Below are 25862 nucleotides of genomic sequence, written 5' to 3' on the forward strand. Positions count from 1 at the left end.
AGTTGGAGGTGCAACCGCAAAACTATCACAAATGTCTTTTCTTTTTCACAATTTCACGGACAGAAAATTTATTCTTAACTCTCAGCAACCTCAGCATATATTTTTTTCTTCCTTATTAAGGGAAGCACTTTACGGCCTCTTTACCAGCAGCCCTAGTCTTGTGCTTTGGGGCCATTATTAGGTCAAATAAGGGCTCCTTGAACACAAGCACCACCATCCTGTGACAGGGAATCTGATAACGAAGCCGACTGCTCCGTGACTCACGGTCGGGGAGCGTGCGCTGACCCTGTGGAAACACTGGACAAAGGCATGAGTCAGCTCCAGGCCGAGACAGAACAAGACTTTATCACACTATTCAGAATGGCTTTAATTTAAAACATATGAGTTGTTGATTTCTGGAATTTTCCATTTAATATTTTCGGACCATGATTGACCACGGCGGGTAACTGACCCCATGGAAAGGGAAACCACACATGATGGGGACTACTGCCGTTTTCTTGTCTGGGGCAGAAAGCAGGGAGGCAGGGTTCGCTCCCACTACTTCATCCGTCCAGGATTCAGCGTCACTCAGGCAGCCAGGACTGTCCCCACATGTCACCAGCTCCTTCTGTCAAGCCACCTGGCTGCTCAAAGAGGGGCTTAGCCAGAGCTCTGAAGAAGCGGAGAAGTACCCCCTCTCCTCTCACCAGTGCCCTGCACCTGCTACAGTTAGGCCACACGCTGAAGCAAGCGAGGACCCTCTGCCGGGCACATGGTGGGAGAGACGTGCCTGGAGACTGCCTCCCTGGTGTGGTTACAAAAGCATTGTCAAGACAGCTCATTGATCACACTACCAGGGAGGGTGAGCAGAATCTTCTTGCCCCATTGCCACTCGGCGTGTGGACTCGGGTTCAGCGGCAACAGCAGCACCTGGGAGCTAGTGAGAAATGCAAACTCTCAGGCTTGACCAGGCGGTGGCGCAGTGGATAGAGCATCAAACTAGGACACAGAGGACCCAGGTTCGAAACCCCAAGGTCAGCGGCTTGAGCCCAAGGTCGCTGGCTTGAGCAAGGGATCACTCAGTCTGCTGTAGCCCCTCAAGGCACATGTGAGAAAGCAATCAATGAACAACTAAGTTGCCACAACAAAGAATTGATGCTTCTCATCTCTCTTCCTTCCAGTCTGTCCCTATCTGTCCCTCTTTCTGTCTCTTTCTGTCTCTCTCTGTCTCTGTCACACACAAAAAAGAAAGAAAAGCAAGCTCTCAGCCCTGTCCTCAGACCCACAGAATCAGAACCTGCATTTTCCAGACTCCTCAGGAAGTGACCACATATACACTGAAGTTTGGAAAGTGCTGATCTAGAGCACACCTCTTGTTTACAGATGAGGAAACAGCTCTAACGAGGTCCAGGGGCTTTCCCATAGGTCCCATAGCTAGACCCTGGCGGACTTCCGATGGCTAATGCCTCACACAGGTATCGCATTTTCCTTCCTCTCAATCACTGAATCTTCATAACAGCTGCATGAAGTGGGCAGCTAGAACTATTATCTCCATTGCACTCATGAGAAAACTAAGGAACAGAGATGTTGAGGAATTTGTCCAAGGACACAGAGGCATTGGCAGAGGCAGGATTCAAGCCAGAAATTTGGCCCAGTATTCGGGGGCAGGGATCCACAGACTTTCTCTGTAAAGGGCCAGGTAGCAGATATTTTCAGCTTTGTGAACCTTACAGCCTCTGTCACCACTATACAACTCTGCCCTCAGAGCAGGAAAGCAGTAATGGACAGTAGAGGAATGGGTTTGACTGTGTTCTAACACAATTTACAGGCAGCAGGACAGGTCTGGGCCCCAGGGACGCAGAGCTTTGCGAAGCTCTGCGTCCTATTCCTCAGCCCATGAGAAGGCCGTCCCTCCATCAGCCTGCCTGTACTTTCAGAGTCACGGAAAGGAGGAAAGAGTGAGTGAGTGGGGCTTCCACCCCACCAGGGAAGCCCTTCCTAGAATTTCATACAGCACAAGATATTTGTCTGAGGAGAAGGACACTTTTATCCTGGTCCAAAGGGGGTTTGAACAAAACAAGGGAAACCTCAGCAGGGATGCTGCACCTGGGTGCGTAGGACGTGCCCTGAGCGGGCTCCAGGGGCCGGAATCCCTCCTACTCTCTTCTTATCCGCTAAGACCCAGCTCAGGATGCACCAGCTGGTGAGATGCAAGCCCTCTGCTAATTGCTCTGCCCAGAGGGGCCTTTCTGCAAGCTCCCTCCCAGAGGGAGTACCTTTTCTTCTCCGCAGGAAGAAACTTCTGTTAGCTTCGACCCTGGTTACTCCAGTTCCCACAACCAGCCGAGCTCCTCCTCCCTAAAACACAGTCCTGTGGCGATGGCCGGCTGCAGCTGTTCCAGGAACGGGAACGCACTCGCATCACAGAGAGGGCGCGAGAGACAGAAGGAAAGCAAGGCCAGCGAGCCACGTCTGACTCAGGAAGCAAAGCTGGGGACCATCCCTCAATGAACGTTCGCGTTCATTAACGTTCCCATCCATTTTAAACACGGGGGTAGAGTTTCCAGACTTTGCAGATCATTTAAAAGCTTAAGGGATTATCAAACCAGTCATTTAAAATGACATTTTCACTGCGCAAATATTATTCTATTAAAGAGCTAGCATGGCACAGGCCGGGGCCAGCTACGGCCGGGTTACAAGGCCTTCCTCCATCGCAGCCCCACTGTTCCTCATAAAGCTGTCAAGCCCCCCGCTTAATGAAACATATATAAACGCAATGATGTTAGCCATGTCACAGCACGCTAATTCATTCTGGCGTTTTCCCATCGCGCACCCTCCTAAGGCTTTTACCAATGTATCCTCTCAGGATCGCCCCCAGCCAGTCTGCCATTGGCCCAAGGAAATGAAACCCAAGAAAGTGTTTAATTTCCAAACAGGCCAAGCATCTTAAATAAAATAAATAAATAACTGGCAGACCTGTTTCGAATGTACGAGGCAGACAATTGGGGTTTTATTGGGAAGGAGATACTATAATATTAATAAACAAGCCTGTTCTCTTCCAGGTCCTTGGATTTGATATAAGCTGCTGACTTCGGGTCTTGGCAGGGGGGTGGAGAGGGTGGTTTCCTTCTTTAATTACAAAATGACTAAAACGAAATCCAGTTGGCATGGTCAGGGCTTAGAAAGGGACCTTTTCAAGCCCTATTTCCAGATTGTTTTTTTTTAAAACGTGTTTCTGCACGGCTGTCTCGGTTCAGCCGGTCCTCGCTCGCTCTGGGCCTGCGCACGCGGCGAGAGAGAAACGGGGCGGAGAGGCCGCGCGGCGTGGTTTCCCCTGCAGCCCAGGGAGACAGCGATGATGCCGCTGGAGAATGTGGAGGCCTTCACAGACCCCGAGCCCTCCAGAGTTCCAGTCCTTTTTGACAACAAAGAAAGAGGACTGGCAAAACGATCGATCGACCCCACGGGAATTCACGAAGCCAGGGAGGATTATTCACCCGCCGGGCGAGAGGCCCCTACCAGGTGTCCCCAAACTACGGCCCGGGGGCGCATGCAGCCCCCTGAGGCCATTTATCCGGCCCCCCACTGCACTTCCAGAAGGGCCACCTCTTTCATTGGTGGTCAGTGAGAGGAGCACTGTATGTGGCGGCCCTCCAACGGTCTGAGGGACAGTGAACTGGCCCTCTGTGTAAAAAGTTTGGGGACTCCTGCGGGACGGAAGCCATCTCGGAGGGCCTGTCTCCTTTTAAAGGGTAAAGAGGAGTGCAGAACTTCTCAGGAAAACACCATTTCCAGTGACTTGGTTCTTGCCATAAAAAAAAAAAAAAAAAGAAACAAATCACTTCTCTGAACACACATCACTGAGGAAATGGGCCCAAATGAGTTCATATCACTATTTTCAGCCGCAGAAATCTGCTTACATCAATGACAAGCTGTAAATACAAAGCCATGGGGAATAGCTTTTCTAATTCCACCCATGACTATGGAACTTGGGAAGAAAGAGTTCCTGGGGAACTCCATGAGCCCAGATGTTCCCGAAGGGAGAGAGCAAGTTTCCCTGTCTTCTTCCACCTTCTCGTTTCTGCTGTCTCCATTCCAGCCACCAATAGACACTCATACCACTGCCACATGCTGCGTCTGACACGGCTTGGGCCTCCTCTCTGGGGACAGCCAGGGAAATGCCTGCTGCACCTGCTGCTAGTGGCGGCCACTCCTGCCCTTTTGGAGAGGGCAGTCTGCATTTCCCAAGATGCAAAGGGTCAGATCATTTGGGGAGTAAAAAGTCTATCCCTTTCTTGGGGATTCAATACAAATATACATATCAAAGGTTCTAGAAAGTTCTGCAGTAAAGATACTTGTAAAATTTGGTTGAACCTGGCATTTGGCAATCTTATTTAACTACAAAAACTTCTCCTCCAGGTCTATCCATTCTCAAAGAAAGTAGTCTTAGAAACTCCAACAGAACATTGGCTAAACACAAATCTCCCCCAAAGAAGTGCCGATGACCTCAAGCCGGTAATCTTCAAACAGAATATTTTCCTGTCAGCATGGAAGCTCCTAGGAAAAAGGGTGACATATTTATTGGTAAGAATTATGAGTTTTCAAAAACCAACAACCTACCCTCCCTCCGTCCTACCGTTAACCAAAGCAAATATCGCATGTCGTGTGCAGCTGTGCATGACAGGTACAGGCGTGTGTGCACAGACCTTCCCAGCCATCACGGGGAGAGGGAAATTCGTTGCTGAGAAGAAACCTCAGTGCACTCTGCCAACACCAATAGTCTTCCTCCACAACAGAGTTGGTGCCCGTGCCAAAAATCACTCTCAGTTCCCTCTTTAATTCGGCCCTCCTTTATCCACTAAGACTGGGGGGAAATTATTTTGATTGGAATTAGACAGCCACCTGCAGCTAGATCTTTAGCTGTTATTAGTATTCTGGTTAAGCCCTTTCACAACAAGCTCATTGAAAAAGACAGTGGACTTTTGAAGTTGCCCAATACTATCTTTGGTGATTTTTCTCAAGTTAACAACCTCCATACCAGCCAATCATGCTGGCTGGGGAAGGTGATAATCTCCTCCCCAGGGTCGTGGTCAGGAATTAAAGGGTCTGGGATAAATTACAGGAGCGATCTCTGCCAAGAACTCTCTTCTCCTTGATCTCGCCCCCTGCTTCCTCGCTGTGTTTCTGGTTTAACACAAGGTTCAGGTGCTTTCCTACGCTCCTTCTCCTAAATGCCTCCAGTACTTCAGGCCTTTCTGTCTTTCCCAAGCATTACGCCCACCCAGAGTTGGCCTCATTGGTGCCCTGATTTCTTTCCAATTTGGAGCAATGCTTCTAAACGTTGCTTCCCTACAATGACTTCTAGCCATTTCCCTAATAATTCTTTCTGACGGAGAACACAAACAGGCCCCGTTCGTCTTAAGTCTCCTGACACTCCAACCTCCAACACTCACGGTGCATGGAATAATAAGCTTTTATATTCACTTGCTCACTTGCAGCTTATGAAGAGGCTTCATATACAAATTCCCTGCTGACGGTCACAGGGCACAGTCACCGTGACTTGGGAACAAGCCCTCCGGTGCTTATTATGCAGCTGCTGAACAGGGAACCAGCTTTGGTTCTGTTTTTCTGGATCAGTAGCTGAAGGAACTCAACCAAGTCTGAGCTGGTTCTCCACGATGAATGACAAAGAGGGAGAAGACAAATTCAACTGCAGCGGCCCCTGGCAGAGCTCACAGAGCCAAAGCCCTAAGACTCAGAAGAGTCCCTTCATCCACTGTAATGCCCGGGATGAGACTCCGGGGTGACCGGAGGGAACAATCTCTGATCCCTCCAACACTGTCTTCCCTCCCCTCCTACCACAGCTGAGACCCATTCCACAAAGGGCCATTTCATGCTGCTTTTCTTACAGGGCAGGGGTGGGGGGTTCTGTTTCTTCGGTTTTATTTAATTTTTCCTAATCAGTAGGTACCCAGCCTTCCACTATTAATACTGTCTTTCCCACGGGTAAGAGTAGAACTTAATATTAGACGAGTTAAAACAAAGGAAAGCCTCCTAAAAATAAGAAGTAAATCCACCAGGATTCCAATCCTCACTTCACCATTATGAGCTGGGGTGGAAGCGAGACAGATCTGCCACATCTGCCAAAGCTGCACCCTATAATGTTTCAGAAGCTTCTAGAAGACTGAAAGAGTCACTGGCCCTCAAGAATCAGGACAGTGGTAATAAAGAAGGCAAAGCTGAGAGACAGCCAGCATGGAGCCTGAATTTAATTTGTTCTTTTGGGGTGTGTGTGTGTGTGTGTGTGTGTGTACACGCCTGCACACACACTGACCCAACAAACTGCAGGAAAGCAAGCCTGCTTGGTACACATAGGAAAACACTGGGAAAAAAACTTTCACTCAAACAAAGCATAGCATCACAGAATGGAACGGTACCCAGGAAAGGCTTCTAGAAAGCTGAGGCTCCTTAGAGACTGGGTCAGGCCGAGGAGCTGGACACTAAGGAGAAACGAGCCCTAAGATCTGTCCATCCTGCCTCGCAATGGCTACTCACCAGGGAGCTAGAACAAAGACAGCCTGGAGAAGCCAGTGGGTGAGTAGGTCTGTAGCTGGTTTTAGGAGTACCACCTGCCAGCCTCACTCTGTGCCTGCAGGGGAGGCAGATGCCAGACGCTGCACTCTCAGCCTCCCCTGGCTCAGGGCAGTGGGAGAACCGGGCCTCAGAACCAGCGGATCTGACATTAGATCCTGGCTCCGCCATATACTAGATGTGCAGCTCTATTCCACTCACTCTCAGTTTCTTCATCTCTGAAACAGGCCAACAGTGTCTACCACTGGGGCTGTCATGAGAATTAGATGTGTTAAAATACATTATGCTTAGCCCAGGACCAGTCATAAGAACAATAATAAGAGCTAACATTTACTGAAAGCTTACAACAAGCCAGTCTATACACTGAATGCTTTCTATGTATCTTTCATTTAATCCGTACAACAGCCCTATGCCTTGATTCCGTTATTTTTGCTATTTTTACAGATAAGGAGATTGAGGGCAAAGGCAACTTAGTACCTGGCTCTAAGGTTGGGGAGTTGGGGGGGCGGCAAAGCCAGCCGGGCAGTCTGGTTCCAGAGCCCGCGGTCTCAGTAAGTAGGATACAAATATGGCTGCTGTCCTGTCAAGCTTTATCTGCACCTCTCTCACCATAGATACCCACCCTCCCCACTAAACACTTGTCCACACCAGCCATCATCTCTGTGCTAGGCACCATTCTCAGGACTTTGAGGGACACAAAGATGAACAAGACATGGCTTCCTCCCCAGAGGGAGTCAGAGCTTAGGAAGGGAAGAGTAAAGTAGGCAGGTGGCTTTGATAAAATGTGATGTGTGCTATACAGCCATGCTGGGGAGGAAAGCGATTCTCCACCCCAGGACCCTAGCACCTTGCTTACGGAGGACCTAGCATCGGTGGGCTTACGGACCGGCAAGCATTCTTGGCTATGCCTCACTTCGTTCCTCCCACAGCCCCATGCAGAAGGCACCAGGGTTAGGCTGGTCTGATGTATTGGAAAACCCAGGCTCAGAGACTGTACTCACGTGCCGAAGTTACACAGACCAGGATTGCCAACTCAGTGGCTTGACCCTGTGCGTGTGGTCAACGCTAACCATAAGCATACTGCCTCCCATATTTGTAATGCGTTATCTCGTTCCACATGTTTTTCTATCTCCTGATCCTTTCATCAAGCATGAGGGACTTGCAGGACAGGAGCTATCCCTTGATTTGGATGGATAAGCCACTGAGTCAAGCGCAAGATCAGAGAGCATGTGTGCCATGCCCAGCACTGCAGCCTGGGTCTCCCCTGACAGTGGTGCCCTGTGGCATAAAGACAACCCCGGGCAGGCAAGGATAGAGCTGGCAGCCATGTATAGACCCCCACTGAGGCAGGCAGGCGGCGACCGCTGACCCTCTTCCCCTGGAGCCCAGAGAGGTCCTTGTGACGTCAGAGGCACACGCTTGTCTGTTTCAGCTACTCCACTCTCCTGCCAGAGGGCCGAACGCTGTAAGCTGGCGCTTCCCACTCTGTCTGTGCCTCGGACCGCACTTCGGAGGGCGTCCTCTTAGCCTTGCGAACTTGGAGACATTAACGAAGGGCCAGGATAAACAGCTATGGAGGACAGAGGTGGGTGACCGAACTGTCTTGTCTGGGTTTGCTCGAACCCAGAAAGATGAGCAAGAGCCCTCCAAGGGGCCACAAGGAATCTGCAGTCTCACTGTGGAAAGAATGAAACGAACATGAACGTGCAATAGCTAAAGATAGCAAAGGGACAAAAGGAGTGACCCCGAGTGTGTCAAAGGTTCTGAGATGAGGGGAAGCCCTACAGTGACTGCTAAGAAGCTATCACGAACAAGACAGGGAGTAGGCTGGGCCCAGAATGGCATACTGCAGCCCAGCATGTTACACAGAGCCCCCTCTGAGCTCCAACACTGTGCCTTGTCTGAGGACAACACGACTGTGGTTTATGCCACAGATCTCTCCGCAATGTCTCCCCCCCGCCCCACATCTTCTGTCCCAGATTCTCAGACTCTGCATAGAGGGGGAGCAGGGGAGGCCGGTCCTGTGGGCCCAGACACCTCCCAGCGGCAGCTCCGGTTCCTCTCGCCCTGGGAGCCAGTATCGGGTCTAAGCCCCGGCGTGGTTTTATAGGCCAGGTGCCTGCCTAACCAGACACGTTGGGCCTTGCCACATGAGGGCCTGGCACTGTGTTTGCTCCTGTTTTAAATTAACATAAGCATTTCTCAAAACACACCCTGTATTAAATTGAAAATAAAATCAAAAGGTATTTATCTTATAGCCAATAAAATGTGAGGCTCCCTCTTTCAAATTCACCCTCTTTCTGCAACCCAGCTTTATTGTGTCATGCACAACGCAGACAAAAGGGATGCTGTGGGCGTCCCTTGAAGCCCTGAGACTAGTCAGTGCAGGAGGAAAGCCATTGAATTCTTTCCCCCTTCCGAGCACGGTGACCGCGGTCAGAGCCTCGCTGTTCTCTGGTGGCTGGAATGGGGGTTTGATTTCTGGCCGGGACAACCGAACCTGACTCCTCACAGCAGCTCAGCCCTCAGCGGCCCCTTTGCCTTCGTTCACCTGGCAAAGATGCCAGCTACAGAGCCCTTGGGTCTTGCTGCAAGTTCCATCTACAGCGCTTTGCAGGATGCACATAAAGCGAGTGCTGTCCCCAAAGAGCAGAAGGTCACAGCCCAGGAGTTGAGATTTATAGAGTGTTTCCAACAGCTCCATTGGCCGCAAGGCAGGCCGGAGCGCCTGTGTCCCAGTGGCAGATTCTAGTTGTTTCTTTTCTGAAGAGATGGATGAGATGGCGAGCAAACACTGGGCACGGCGCCAGCACTGGTAAGAAGGAATCATTTCTGCTTCTGTCGCTTACGATTTCTTAGACTTTAACTGTTCATCACCCTAAATTTTTATCTTTATGCTCGTGACACCCCAACCCTAGCAAGGCAATGTGGTGGAGGATCTTATTTTAAGGAATCTCTCTAAATGCTCCCAAAGTTTTCATATAGTTCTTGATCACTCTTGCCTACTGACGGGTAGGACCAACCTGTGAGCGATCGTCCTTACTTATCAGCAACCTCAAATCCAGACAAGCTGAACAGAACAATAAAGTTAAAATATTGGCAGAAAAGCAAAGCTGTTTTTCCTTCCATGCCCCCAGACTGACCTTTGAGAAAGGGGAGCACCTGGAGTCTACATACCCAACACTCTCCTGTCTCACGCACATTGAGGACGTCCCCACCTCTGAGCCTGTATCTTGGAATGGCGGCTTAACGGGAAGACCTCTGGATGTGGAGTCCTAAGACCAGCGACTCTGGCCTTAGGCATATCACGTCATGCATTCTGAAACTAATTTGACCAAATTCAACTCAACTAAAAATAGTGGAATCCATCAGAGGTCTCCCAAGTCGCACCTCATTAATTTACCCACCTTATGGTGACTACATGAAAGAAGATGTGAAAATCTTCAAAGAGCACGGAGTCAGGAAGCCCATGCCGCCTTCTCTCACCGGCCAGCGGCCAGCGTGGAGACTAAACACATGCTCGGGGTTTAGCCACAGGCGCTGGGCTACTTCAGTGAGATGTGTGGGAAAGAATATTCATTTCCTGAGGTCCTACTGAGCTCCGCGCACCTCACACATGTTTTCTTACACAGAAACTCAGGAAGCTGGTGCCTCTATCAACCCTCCTTATTGTGCAAATGAGACAGAGGTTTAGCTGAAGGTCAAGCACTTGGAAGAGTAAGGTCTAAGGTCTATCTAAAGTAGGTGCTTCTTCAGACTGTGGTGCCCAGCAATCTACCAACCGCGTATTAAAGGGCTTTATCAACCGAGAAATGCAATGTAATTTCAAGGGGTCATGGCCTGAGAGGGTTTTTTGGGTTTGGGCTGTTGTTAGTTTTTTATGTTTTTTTTTTTTGGGGGGGGGGGGGGTTGTTTGTTTGTTTTTTTGTAATACAGAGCTACTATTTCAGTAGCACAGCTAATTCAATATCAGCGCTTCTCTTTTGACTGTCCTCTATTTAATACTGTGTTGCTGATAATACATAGTGATTAAACTACACTAAAAAGACAGATGTACCTCAGTAACAACTCTATGCTTATAGAGTGGGAAAAAAACTGGCCCAAGAGCATTGCCCAGTAGACCCTTGATCTCTTGGTGAGACTGGCTCGATAGAAGAAGACTATCTAACCTGGAATCTAGTCTCTGCCCCACCATTATTTTAAAAACTCGAGTGTAACCAGAACACCATGAACTTCTTGAGGGAAAGATCCTGCCTAAATTATCTACATTATCTCCATTTGTCCATCAGAGTACATGACACAGAGTGGACCCTTAATACATAACTGCTTGCTGGGTGGGTGGGTGGATGAATGGATGGATGGATGGATGGATGGATGGATGGATGGATGGATGGATGGTGGATGGACAAATGAACACAGATTCTGATTATATAGGAGGAACTGATGTGGAATGGAAAACTCTGGACTAGGGACCTGAAGAGCTGTGTTTAAGTTCTGGCTCTGACATTAAACAGCTGATTGTCATTCTACAACAATGAATTTTCTGAGTCTACTTCAAAATGGGATAAAAATACCTCTATTCTATCCATATTGTGGAACTGCTACATCAAATAAGCAATATTTGTGGATGAGCTTGGTTTAAATCTATTCAAAGGTTATTTACACCACTGTATTATATGAGTGAAGGGTGCCACAGCCAAAGCCATTGCTTTACAGATGAGAAAACTGAGCCCAAAGAGAAGAAGAGTCAAGAACCCAGGCCTCTGGCTTGCTGCTCTGCCTTGCCGATGAGATACTGGCTAAGTTCAGGGGACCCTTGCGAGAGTCAGAAGATGATCTTCAGTCTAAACCCACAGCACCCACTGCATGGGGTGCACATATGCTTTTCTGAAGAGATGCTCTTCCCACACAGATGTGAGCATCATACCCCTCCTGCGTGACCATCTCTGTCCTCTGAAGATACTTGGGACTGCTGAGCACTTTTTCAGAACAAGAAAATACAGTGTAAGCCTAGCCATCAATTCTGTGATGCGTGGGGGGCTCCAGAGTCTGGCCCCCGTGTCTCTCTCCGGTGTCAATCCCCACCCCTCCCCGGGAGACTCCTTGTTCCTGTCAGGCTGGTCTCCTTGCCGTCCTGATACGCTCCACACATGCCAACCTCTGTGCCACCAGCCGCTTCCTTCTTCCCCGTTTCCCCTCAACCAACCTCGAAGCCCAGCACTCCGCTGCTCTATCCAGCTACCACACACGCTTGAGAAAGAGCTCCGGCGCCGTCACCGCCAAGATGGCACTCCTGCCTGCCCCAATCCACAGTCTTTCCCTCCTTCCCCCAGCCAGCCCACACACTGCTACCTGTTGTGAGCTGAATCGTGTCCCCACCCCATCCCCCAAAAAATATGCTGAAGTCCTAACCCTCAATACCTGTGGAGGTGACCTTATTTGGGGATAAGCAATGTAATTTCAAGGGGTCATGGCCTGAGAGGGTTTTTTGGGTTTGGGCTGTTGTTAGTTTTTTATGTTTTTGCAGATATAGTCAAGTTAAGATTAGGTCATACTAGACCAGGGTGGGTCCTAAATTGGATCACAGGTATGTCCTTAGGTGGAGAGAGATAGAAAGACACAGAAGAGATACAGGGAAGGAGGCCCTGTGAGGACAGAGGCAGAGGTTGGAGCTGCACCGGCATAAACCAGGGACCACCGGGGACTGCCAGCAAACACCAGGAGCCGGAAGAGGCCGGGAAGGAGGCTTCCCTGGAGGCCGCAGTGGGAGCATCGCCCTGCTGACACCTTGATTTGATTTTGCACTTCTAACCTCCAGAACTGGGCGAGAATAAATTCCCACTGTTATAAGCCACCCAGTTGGTGGTACTTTGTCATCAGCCCTAGGAAACTAAAGCAACTTCTCGGGCTCTTCACCGGGCGTGCACGGGCCTGCCTCCCCAGGGACGAGCGGGCCACGCCCATGTCATCGCTGCGAACTGCCGGGATAGGAAGCGGCTCCCAAACCTCTCTGTAGTCTCCCTAGGACCTTGTGCCTCGGGGCTTGATTAATTTAACCTCAAGCATGTGACTCAACATCAGGAACGGGGGCTGCATTAGGAAGGATACTTACTGTCTACTCAATTTAATAATTTTTAGCAATGTGACAAAGACGAATTTGGGTGACTATACTTCAGAGAATAGAACCCTGCAATTCAGCAGTAGCCCTGTGCTTGTAGAAACAGGCTTGTCCAGATCCTTTCCTCACACCCTACTGCCACCAACCCTGCAGCAGGAGCAGTCCAGGCCCTGCCCCGGCTCTCTGGCTCCGCCATGCCGGCCTCCTCCCGTATCTTCCACCACTACCACGCAGACACACACCCCCCTAGGGTGTAATTACATTGGACTTGACTCTGTATCGTGGTCCCCCTCTGTCAAATGCTATGTGGAGCTGGCCTCTGAAATTCAATGGCACAGCCCCAGCATAACGAGGCAGGAAGATGACCACAAGTTCAAGTGCTGGCCACTCTACCAGGCTCCACTCTGGGCACTTGGGCGTGAGACTGGAAAGGAGAACCTGCCCTTCCCTCACCAGGTCTTCATTTGAGCAGGCCTCTGACAGTCCAAGCGTCTCACCAAATGCATGTGCATTTTATCATCTGTATCCTTCATGCAACACGGTCCTGAAGTCAAGCCCTCTGCCCAGGGGTGAGATTCAAATCATTGAACAACCAGTTCTCTGCCCTAGTGACCATTTTAAGTATATAAAAAAAAACAAAAACAATATACTGCAAGGTAGTTTATTATTTCATGCATTTAATACTTAAATAAGAACAATAAAAAGATGTACACAAGACTAGATTATAAGAGTTTTAAAATATTAATGGAAAAATATTAAATAATACCTGACAAAAAAACAATAAAATTGTTATTTAAGATATTTCCATATTGCTTCTTGATTGGCATCCTCACTTGCAATTTTTTTCACCTGTGGATGGGATGAACATTATTGCAGGTGCTTAGAATACGCTGTTGCGCAGAGGAACGTTTAAAAAGAGTAAGGAATGTAAACTTGTGATTTCCACATTGGGCGGATGCACAGGGAAACCACCTTAGAGAGAACCCTGATGACAAATGCCATTTTAACAACTGATTTGCCAAACTCAATAAAAAATTGGGCATTGGTTCTGCTGAACAGATGCAAACCGGCTGAATCCCACCACTGCCTCTGACGTACCTTGCACTGGACCCACGACGTAATAATAAGGGGAATTTGCCTGACCAGGCAGTGGTGCAGTGGATAGAGCATCAGACTGGGATGTGTAAGACCCAGGTCGAGACCCCGAGGTTGCCAGCTTGAGCGTGGGCTCATCTGGTTTGAGCAAAAGCTCACCAGCTTAAGCCCAAGGTCGCTGGCTTGAGCAAGGGGTTACTCGGTCTGCTGAAGGCCTGCGGTCAAGGCACATATGAGCAATCAATGAACAACTAAGGTCTCGCAACAAAAACTGATGATTGATGCTTCTCATCTCTCTCCGTTCCTGTCTGTCTGTCCCTGTCTGTCCCTCTCTCTGACTCTCTCTGTCTCTGTTAAAAAAATAAATAAATAAGGGAAATTTGATTATAAGCAGTGTTTGCTTAACCCCTAAGTACTGCATGACTCATAGGTATTGTCTGCCCTCTTCCCTCCCTGCTCATCCTCGTCGTTACCTGGATCATCCCTTGTCCCACCTCCATGAATCTAAATCCTACCCAACCTTTCATGTTCAATTCAAATGCGGTCTCCTCCAATAAACTTTCTTCCATTCCCCAAGTAATCACGCCAGTCTCTTAGCTCCTGTTGAAACCTCTCTTTTGGCATGTGATTATAATTACTTTATTTCATAGGTATTTGGATATATCTTTTATTTACTACTTAACCCCAGACTTGAAGGCTCTTGAGAGCAAAGACCATGCCTTATAATTTCTCCCTTTCAAAGTTTTGGGAATTAAATGAGAAAATGTAATTAAAGGGCCTACCTCCTAGCACATAGTATGTGCTCAATAAATGTCAATTCTTTCCCCTCTTTATATCTCCCAGAGCACCTTGCAAAGTCCTCTGAACCCTGTAGCTACCTAATAAATGTTTGCCGAACACATGAATCAATGCATATAAATGGTAGTATTTCAAATAAGATCACTGAGTACAATTTGGATATTTTTATTTTTGTCCCTCGGCTCCTGAACTTGCGGGCCCATAAAGATCATTTCTGCTACACGTCTCCGAAGCCGAAAGCAATATTGTGAGGCTGGAGGCACGTGGTGGAAGGCCGACGTCACCCAGTAGTCAGTCCAGAAGCAATCGGCTAGGATCTCTGCAATAATCTGAGACCTGAAGAGCAAGCTGGACAAAATAGGCAGCACTCCAACCGACCTTGTAGCCAGTTAACTCGTTCAGTCCTTGGAAAGAAACAGCGTGCAGTTCATCTTTGTTTTTGCACTCATCTCATGCCTTTGATAGTCTTTGATTAATTTCTAACAGTTTCATGTTCGTGTAACCAGTAAGCCCCGCACCGCACATATCACCACTTTCCTTCACAACTTTTAATCTTCAGAGGGTGAACCCGGTGGGCACATCGGGAAGTCTGCATAGAGTTGGCACCTCTCGGGGCTATAAGTTATTAGAGGCTGAACAAATCCTAGATGTTCCTGAAATGGAGTAACAGCAAACAGACGTGGGAAGACGACACCCTGGTCCCTACTCCTGATACGACGGGCTCTGTGCATTTCTCTTGAAAAGAGAGTAGGAAGAGTCCCCAAACGCCACAGACGCTGGTCACCCGGGAGCCTTTCAGCTAAACCTTTAGATAGAGCAGGCTTGCCCTCAGTGTTGGGTTACCCTTGTTTACATTAACAGAAAGAAAAGCCAGCCCGGAGCCCCGGACCCCCCTGGCAGAGCCCTGATTTCACACACATTTTCCCCAGATTCCTATTGGTTTGGCTGGAAACCACATATTAAAACCCACCAATCTTTCCACTTGAGCCTGATGAAAGCTTCAACAGAAACAGCTGCACTTCACATGTGGTTTAAGTTAATATCTTATCCCGACGGTTTAACTCTAGCTGGCTGGGCTGCTTTTTTAATATTCACAATCCTCTTTTGTTTCACACGAAGAATATGTCTTTCATTACTCGCCAGAGCAGAGAGGAACACAATGAAGCTGGTAGCACTTCATCTCTGAAATGTCTGAAATAATTGTTTGTATTGTGTGTTACCCCAGGAACACTCCATGTCAGGTATCTCCAAAGCATATGAAAGTGTTAAACTACCCTAACGCGAGCATTGCTCAAGCTATGGGGAACGTTTTCCTATTAAAAAAAAAAAAAAGTAAAGCCCCGCACTAATGGCTCAGAGTTAGTTTCTAAATCCCAGAGCTCGTTGAGTCCAGCAACATGATAAGTTCATTGTTTTGTTTCCTCCCATGGCTCTCAAAACCATCCCGTCCCTTCAGCCTAGAGGAAAGTTTAATCAGTATGTGGCTTGTTTCCCGCACAGGCACACCACAGATGTATGCACGCACACACTCCGTATTCGTACTGGGCACAGTCAACTCTCAAGTTCATAGAAACCACGCGACTCCAGTTCACCTGGGAAACGCACAGCAGGTTCCAAGGTTTTGCCATCGCGGCTCCTCCTCCTTACAGGAAGTGATGTCACCTAGGGGGCATCTGCACCTCGTGATGTCATTCGTTTTGCAACGGTGAGCAGGAGGTGCTGGGAATATTCTGCAGGTTTCTCTCTATCCTAGCAGTTGCCTTAAAACGGTCAAAACTGGAAAGACTTCAATGAGCCCTTTTCGTACTCATTAATCATTAAAGATATGGCTACATTTTTTTGACAGCTCTTGAGTTTTCCCATGCTTTAAATGTATGTTTCAATTCCTGATTTTGAATAAATAAGAGGTATTAATAATAAGGGGAAAAATGGCTAACCGTTGATGAGCATGTTAATATGTGCTGGGTGCTGTTCTAGCTGCAATCTGACTCAAGCCTCCCCACAACCCTAGAAGTGAGGTATTATTATTACCCCTGTTTTACAAGAGAAACTGAAACACAAAAAATTACACCACTTACCGAGATGGCATGGTTAGCAAGTTGTTATGGCAGAGACTGCTAGTTAGCCCCAGTATCTTTTTTTCTCGTGCTTCTTTAGTTACAGTATCACAGGAGTCAGCTTTGTGCTGCTTACTCTTGGCTGGGAAGAACAGGAAAAGGGGAGTCTGGATCCCTAAAACTACAGGGTTGCCTGCCCAATCCTGAGCTACGATGAAAAGGTGAAATAAACTTCCATCTTGCTTGTCAAAGGCTCAGTTATTTTGTATGTGTCACAGGAACTGACACCATACCTTACCCAACAGTGGCAGAGCTCAAACTGAACCCAAGGCATCTGACCCCTAGAGCCTACTGGCTTAGCCCATGCCCCAGCCTACATCCCTGGCAATATATGGCATCATAGAAAAGCGGAATCCGACATTCTTAGCGTTAGGTAGGATTGCACTGGTTAAGCCAGTCAAAGCTGGCTTTGTTTTTAATGAGATTAACTTTTAAATTGGTGTACTTTGAATAAAGTAGTTTACTCTGATAATAATAAAGTGGGTGGGCCTCATCCAATCAGTTGAAGGCCTGGATAAAACAAAGACTCACCTTCCCCAAGCAAAAGGGATTCTGCCAGCAGACTTTCTTTGGACTTGAAACTATTCCTCAAAGTCTCCAGCCTGCTGGCTTACCATACAGACTTTGGACCTATGAGACAACTCTTAAAATCTATCTATCTATCTATCTATCATCTATCTATCTGTTTATCTAGCTGGCTAGCTAGCTAGTTATCTGTATGTATGCATGTATCTATACATTCTGTAGGTTCTCTCTGGAGAACCCTATTACTGGCAGCAATGGTAGGAAGTCAAAGGGGGAAGGGCTTTTATTTCACTCCTGAGGGGTGCTGTCACCACGCAGCCCTAGCCATCTCTGGGTCAGTCAATTACACGCTCCCTTCTCACTGTCAAACCCTCAGGTGATAACCAAGTCTTCTCTTACGAAACCCAGGGATCACACTAACCCCAGTGGTTTCTCTACACTTCATAACAATCCTCCATAAATATCCCATAATAATCCTTCATAAGTAATCCTCTTATTAACCTCTCCCCAATTAGTCCTAATATGAGCGCGCTGGGACCCTGACTGACCCAGTATCACCAGAACGTGGGAGCCGTTGCAGCCTGGTGTGGCATTCAGAGCGCTCCTCCGAGTCTAACCTCCCTTTCCGGAATCGTTTTCCACCACGCCCATTTGCTCCAAAAGACACGCGTGACCGCACACACAAAATACCCCACCCTTCTGCCACGCCCCCTGCTGTCCACACCTTGGCGCCTCCGCCCCAGCACCTCTGGTTACTCTGGACACCAGCAGTCCATGTGGTCCTGTCCACACTACTTAACAAGAGCAGCAGAGTAACCTAAAAACACATAAAAGTTGGGAGCTGGAGTGACGTCACGGAAATGGCGCCGTGAGCAGCGTGTCCGACAGCTCTCCCCTAAATCACAACAAATTTATCAACTAGAAACAGAAAAATTTATCCTCGGAGCATTCCGGAGTTCCACACAAACTGATAGCGAAAGGACTGTTATCACTTGAATCTGAGAGACGAGGGTGTGGAGGAAGCTACCGCAGCGACGCTCATTCAAGCCGCCAGGGAGTGCGCCTGCGGTGAGTCAGCCCATATACTTGGGAACCGCGAGCCACCGCGAGCAGCTGCCGCGAGCCCCCACGAGCTGCCGCCGCGAGCAGCCGTGCGCGCGCCCGGGTCCGGTTGAGCACCGCTGATGTTCCCAGCGGCCCACACACTGCGAGTGGGGGTTGCCGGCCACTGGTGCCCAGAGCGCCCCATTCACGCGCGTGCCTTGGGCATTCCACACGCCCAGGGTGCCCTGCTGGCCCGCACACCCAGGGGGCTCCATTATCCTGCGCCTGGTGCGGTCCGGCCACCAGCGGCGGGGCGAGCGGGAGAGGCTTGGGAGATTCTCTCCGTGGGCGGGGCACCTCACCCAGCCATTCAAGCTAACAATCAAGCGTTGGGGGAGGGGCGCGCGCAGGCAGCCTAAAATACCTTCGGAAACACAGCTGCGACCCAATCACTGAAATTAGCTTAACCCATGAAATCTGCGCACCCTCGGTTCTAATTGATAAGATCTCTCTCAGTTCAGCGATCCAAGACAAGAGGCGTGATATTTTTTAGTGCCTATCGCTAAAGGGGCGGGGGCAACTTCTGATTGATAGAGCCTCCATATTCAGGGATAAACGCTAACAAGAAGGACTTGGCAGATAATAAGGTCTATACTACACTAGTCGTAAGCAGAGACTAGTGCCTCTTCTTCCCTGCAAAAACAGGCTACAAAGTGTGGAAAGCCTGGGTTGAGAGGTCCAACTAAATGATAGGCGCTGAACAGTCACCTTGACAACAATTGACTCCCACCCCCGCCTGATTACACTGGAGGCCCTGACTCTCAGAGCCTTTCCCAAAGCCTTGCACTGAGTGGGGATAGAGTGGGGATTTCCCAGCTCTTTGAGCCTCTTACTCCCCAGGCAGAAGCAGTTGCAGCCTTATAGCTGGATCACCAGGCTGCTAATTCAGAAAGGGGGGACTAGGAGAGAGAATCCAGGAAAGCAAACTCTCTCATCGTTGGACCCTGCAAACGCCAACAAGCCTTTACTTCCAGCAAGACTAAAGCCAATTATATGACATTGCCATAGAATCCCATCAACTGCAAATCCCTACCTAAGAGTGACACAGGGGCAGAGCCTGGGGTACAGAGTCACCGACCAGGAAGAGGGAGAGAAAAGAAAAAGGAAGAAGTTAACCTCTCAAAATCAAGAAAAACCCACAGACTTTACAACTTGATCCACTAATTTTTTTTTGTTGTTGTTGTTGTTTGTTTCTTCTATCTTATTGCCTTTATTTCCTCCACCTCGGTCCTTCTATTCTCTGCCCATCTTATGCTTCCCCTTTCTTGAACTACACTACCCATGAGTGTTGCATTTTATTTTTCTTCTTCATCCTCACCCCCCTTTAAGGTTATACTCCAAAACACTTAACTCTCACTCTCTCCTCTTTTTTTTTTTTGTCTTGCTTTATTTTGTTTTTTTCTCTTCCTATTTTATTTCTTCCTTCGTTTTTCTCTTTTTCTTATTTTTTCCTTTCTATTCGTTTTTTCTTTTCTCATTTTACTTTCCTCCCATATAATCCTCAATCACGAACAAATTAGTTAATTTGGGACTCAAGGCTTTTTTTTGGCTTTATTTCTCTTTTTTGCTTTTGTTTTTATTTTTTTTTCTTGTTTGTTTATTTTTGTGGCATTTTGGGTCCTCCCAACCCAAGGTCTCCATTGTATTTAGTCTTCGCTCCACTTAATACAACAGATTTTTACTTATTATTTTTATTTTTTCTTCTTTATTATTCTTTTTTGGTCCTTTTTTCTGGTTCCCTCTTATCCCTCTCATTATATCTCTTAGTTGACCATCACTTACAAGCAAATCATCTTATGCTTGTCTAAGATTTTCTTTCTTTTTTTTTTTTTTTTTTTTTTTTGCATTTAGTAGGTCCCTACTCCCTTTTTTTTGCCCCTTGAACTCTTCACCCCAAATCAGGCCCTCCATTATAGGCACGATATTTCCCTGAGGAGGGGAGAGGAGGGAAAGAGAAGAGAGAAAAAAAGGGGGAAATAATAAATTATTACTGTTTTTTTTTGTGGGGTGTTTTACCTTTGTTTTTTTTTTTTTCTTTTTACTCTTTATTAATTCTAATCAGTGCTATTAATAAGACCACCCTCGGCCTGACCTGTGGTGGCGCAGTGGATAAAGCATCGACCTGGAAATGCTGAGGTCGCCGGTTCAAAACCCTGGGCTTGCCTGGTCAAGGCACATATGGGAGTTGATGCTTCCAGCTCCTCCCCCCTGTCTCTCTCTCTCTCCTCTCTAAAATGAATAAATAAATAAATAAAAATTAAAAAAAAAAAAAAGACCACCCTCAGATGCCGATAAGAAAGAGGAAATCGAATATTATGGATACAAAAGAAAGAGAGGTAACACAAATAGATGTGGAAAAATCTATGGAGAAAAGACTTAACATATTGGAAGCCTTGGAGCTAAATGACAGAGAATTTAAAATAGAAATCTTAAAAATACTCAGAGATATACAAGAAAACACAGAAAGGCAATATAGGGAGATCAGAAAACAACTCAATGAACACAAAGAATATATTACCAAGGAAATTGAAACTATAAAAACAAATCAAACAGAAATGAAAAACTCAATTCACGAGCTGAAAAACGAGGTAACAAGCTTAGCTAACAGAACAGCCCAGATTGAAGATAGGATTAGTGAAATAGAAGACAAACAACTTGAGGCACAACAGAGAGAAGAAGAAAGAGACTCAAAAATAATAAAAAACGAGAAAGCCCTACAGGAATTGTCTGACTCCATCAGAAAGAATAACATAAGAATAATAGGTATATCAGAGGGAGAAGAGAAAGAAAATGGAATGGAGAATATACTCAAACAAATAATAGACGAGAACTTCCCAACCCTGTGGAAGGAACTAAAGCCTCAAATTCAAGAAGCAAACAGAACACCAAGTTTTCTTAACCCCAACAAACCCACTCCAAGGCACATCATAATAAAGATGACACAAACCAATGACAAAGAAAAAATTCTCAAGGCAGCCAGGGAAAAGAAGAGTACAACATATAAAGGAAGGCCTATTAGATTATCATCAGATTTCTCAGCAGAAACTCTACAAGCTAGAAGAGAGTGGACCCCAATATTTAAAGCCCTGAAAGAGAGGAACTTTCAGCCAAGAATACTATACCCATCAAAGCTATCCTTCAAGTATGAAGGAGATATAAAAACATTCACAAATACAGAAAAGATGAGAGAATTTATCAACAGAAAGCCCCCACTCCAGGAAATACTAAAGGGGGTTTTCCAACCAGATTCAAAGAACAAAAGAAAACAACACCACAAGTAACAGCTCCACCAAGAACACAATAAAACCAAACTTAAACTGTGACAACAAAGGAAAAAAAGGGGGGAGAGGATGGAGATTAACAGTAGCAAAGGATGATGAAGTGCAGAAATACTTATAAGATAGGGTACTACAATGAATATGGTAGGTACCCTTTTCATTACTTAATGGTAACCACCCTTAAAAAAACCACCGCAAAAACACTTGACTTAAAAAAGGTAGCAACAGAGGAAAGAAGTATGGAACACAAACAAACAAAAACAAATGATAGAAAAACAAAAGAGAAGAATCAAACTAGATACAAAACTAACAGAAAGCAATTTATAAAATGGCAGTAGGGAACCCACAAGTGTCAATAATTACACTAAATGTAAATGGATTAAACTTACCAATAAAAAGACACAGAGTAGCAAAATGGATTAAAAAAGAAAATCCAACTATATGCTGCCTACAAGAAACACATCTAAGCAACAAGGATAAAAACAAATTCCAAGTGAAAGGCTAGAAAACAATACTCCAAGCAAACAACACCCAAAAAAAAGCAGGTGTAGCAATACTCATATCTAATAATGCTGACTACAAGACAGAAAAAGTACTCAGAGACAAAAATGGTCATTTCATAATGATTAAGGGGAAGTTGAATCAAGAAGACATAACAATCCTTAATATATATGCACCAAACCAAGGAGCACCAAAATATATGACAGCTACTTATTGACCTTAAAACAAAAACTAACAAAAATACAATCATACTTGGAGACCTCAATACACCACTGACGGCTCTAGATCGGTCATCCAAACAGAGAATCAATAAAGATATAGTGGCCTTAAACGAAATACTAGAACACCTGGATATGATAGACATCTACAGGACACTTCATCCCAAAGCGACAGAGTATACATTTTTCTCTAGTGTACATGGAACATTCTCAAGAATTGACCATATGTTGGGCCACAAAGACAATATCAGCAAATTTAGAAAAATTGAAATTGTACCAAGCATATTTTCTGATCATAAAGCCTTGAAACTAGAATTCAACTGCAAAAAAGAGGGGGAAAAACCCACAAAAATGTGGAAACTAAACAACATACTTCTAAAAAATGAATGGGTCAAAGAAGAAATAAGCGCAGAAATCAAAAGATATATACAGACAAATGAAAATAAAAATACGACATATCAGAATCTCTGGGATGCAGCAAAAGCAGTAATAAGAGGAAAGTTCATATCACTTCAGGCCTATATGAACAAACAAGAGAGAGCCGAAGTAAACCACTTAACTTCACACCTTAAGGAACTAGAAAAAGAAGAACAAAGACAACCCAAAACCAGCCGAAGAAAGGAGATAATAAAAATCAGAGCAGAAATAAATGAAATAGAGAACAGAAAAACTATAGAAAAAATCAATAAAACAAGGAGCTGGTTCTTTGAAAAGATCAACAAAATTGACAAACCCTTGGCAAGACTCACCAAGGAAAAAAGACACAGGACTCAAATAAATAAAATCCAAAATGAAAGAGGAGAGATCACCACAGACATCATAGATATACAAAGAATTATTGTAGAATACTATGAAAAATTATATGCCACCAAATACAACAATCTAGAAGAAATAGATAAATTCCTAGAACAATACAACCTTCCTAGACTGAGTCATGAAGAAGCAGAAAGCCTAAACAGACCAATCAGCAGGGAGGAAATAGAAAAAACTATTAAAAATCTCCCCAAAAATAAAAGTCCAGGCCCAGACGGTTATACTAGTGAATTCTATCAAACATTCAAAGAAGATTTGGTTCCTATTCTACTCAAAGTCTTCCAAAAAATTGAAGAAGAAGCAATACTTCCAAACACATTTTATGAGGCCAACATTACCCTCATACCAAAACCTGGCAAGGATGGCACAAAGAAAGAAAACTACAGACCAATATCTCTAATGAATACAGATGCTAAAATACTAAACAAAATACTGGCAAACCGAATACAACAACATATTAAAAAAATAATACATCATGATCAAGTGGGATTCATCCCAGAATCTCAAGGATGGTTCAACATACACAAAACGGTTAACGTAATACACCATATCAACAAAACAAAGAACAAAAACCACATGATCTTATCAATAGATGCAGAAAAGGCTTTTGATAAAATACAACACAATTTTATGTTTAAGACTCTCAACAAAATGGGTATAGAAGGAAAATATCTCAATATGATAAAGGCCATATATGATAAACCATCAGCCAACATCCTATTAAACGGCATAAAACTGAGGACTTTCTACCTTAAATCAGGAACAAGACAGGGTTGTCCACTCTCTCCACTCTTATTCAACGTGGTGCTAGAAGTTCTGGCCAGAGCAATCAGACAAGACAAAGAAATAAAAGGCATCCATATCGGAAAAGAAGAAGTAAAGCTATCACTTTTTGCTGATGATATGATCCTATACATCGAAAACCCGAAGGACTCCACAAAAAGATTATTAGAAACAATAAACCAATACAGTAAGGTCGCAGGATACAAAATTAACATACAAAAGTCCATAGCCTTTCTATATGCCAACAATGAAATATTAGAAAACGAACTCAAAAAAATAATCCCCTTCACGATTGCAACAAAAAAAAATAAAATACCTAGGAATAAACATAACAAAGAACGTAAAGGACCTATATAATGAAAATTACAAAGCATTGTTAAGGGAAATCGAAAAAGATACAATGAGATGGAAAAATACTCCTTGTTCTTGGATAGGAAGAATAAATATAATCAAAATGGCCATATTACCCAAAGCAATATACAAATTTAATGCAATTCCCATCAAAATCCCTATGAGATTTTTTAAAGAAATGGAACAAAAAATCATCAGATTTATATGGAACTATAAAAAACCCCGAATAGCCAAAACAATCCTAAGGAAAAAGAATGAAGCTGGGGGCATTACAATACCTGACTTTAAACTATATTATAGGGCCACGATAATCAAAACAGCATGGTATTGGCAAAAAAATAGACACTCAGACCAATGGAACAGAATAGAAAGCCCAGAAATAAAACCACATATATATGGTCAAATAATCTTTGATAAAGGGGCCAACAACACACAATGGAGAAAAGAAAGCCTCTTCAACAAATGGTGTTGGGAAAACTGGAAAGCCACATGCAAAAGAATGAAACTCGACTACAGCCTGTCCCCGTGTACTAAAATTAATTCAAAATGGATCAAAGACCTAAATATAAGACCTGAAACAATAAAGTACATAGAAGAAGACATAGGTACTAAAATCATGGACCTGGGTTTTAAAGAACATTTTATGAACTTGACTCCAATGGCAAGAGAAGTGAAGGCAAAGATAAATGAATGGGACTACATCAGAATTAAAAGTTTTTGCTCAGCAAGAGAAACTGATATCAAAATAAACAGACAGCCAACTATATGGGAACTGATATTTTCAAACGACAGCTCAGATAAGGGCCTAATATCCAAAATTTACAAAGAACTCATAAAACTCAACAACAAACAAACAAACAATCCAATAAAAAAATGGGAAGAGGACATGAACAGACACTTCTCCCAGGAAGAGATACAAATGGCCAACAGATATATGAAAAGATGCTCAGCTTCATTAGTTATTAGAGAAATGCAAATCAAAACTACAATGAGATACCACCTCACTCCTGTTAGATTAGCTATTATCAACAAGACGGGTAATAGCAAATGTTGGAGAGGCTGTGGAGAAAAAGGAACCCTCATTCACTGTTGGTGGGACTGTAAAGTAGTACAACCATTATGGAGGAAAGTATGGTGGTTCCTCAAAAAACTGCAAATAGAACTACCTTATGACCCAGCAATCCCTCTACTGGGTATATACCCCAAAACCTCAGAAACATTGATACGTGAAGACACATGGAGCCCCATGTTCATTGCAGCACTGTTCACAGTGGCCAAGACATGGAAACAACCAAAAAGCCCTTCAATAGAAGACTGGATAAAGAAGATGTGGCACATATACACTATGGAATACTACTTAGCCATAAGCAATGATGACATCAGATCATTTACAGCAAAATGGTGGGATCTTGATAACATTATAAGGAGTGAAATAAGTAAATCAGAAAAAAACAAGAACTACATGATTCCATACATTGGTGGAACATAAAAATGAGACTAAGAGACATGGACAAGAGTGTGGTGGTTACCAAGGGTGGGGGGGGAGGGAGGACATGGGAGGGAGGGAGGGAGAGAGATAGGGGGAGGGGGA

This window comes from Saccopteryx bilineata, chromosome 5 (assembly GCF_036850765.1).
Source record: "Saccopteryx bilineata isolate mSacBil1 chromosome 5, mSacBil1_pri_phased_curated, whole genome shotgun sequence".
Lineage (NCBI taxonomy): Eukaryota > Metazoa > Chordata > Mammalia > Chiroptera > Emballonuridae > Saccopteryx > Saccopteryx bilineata.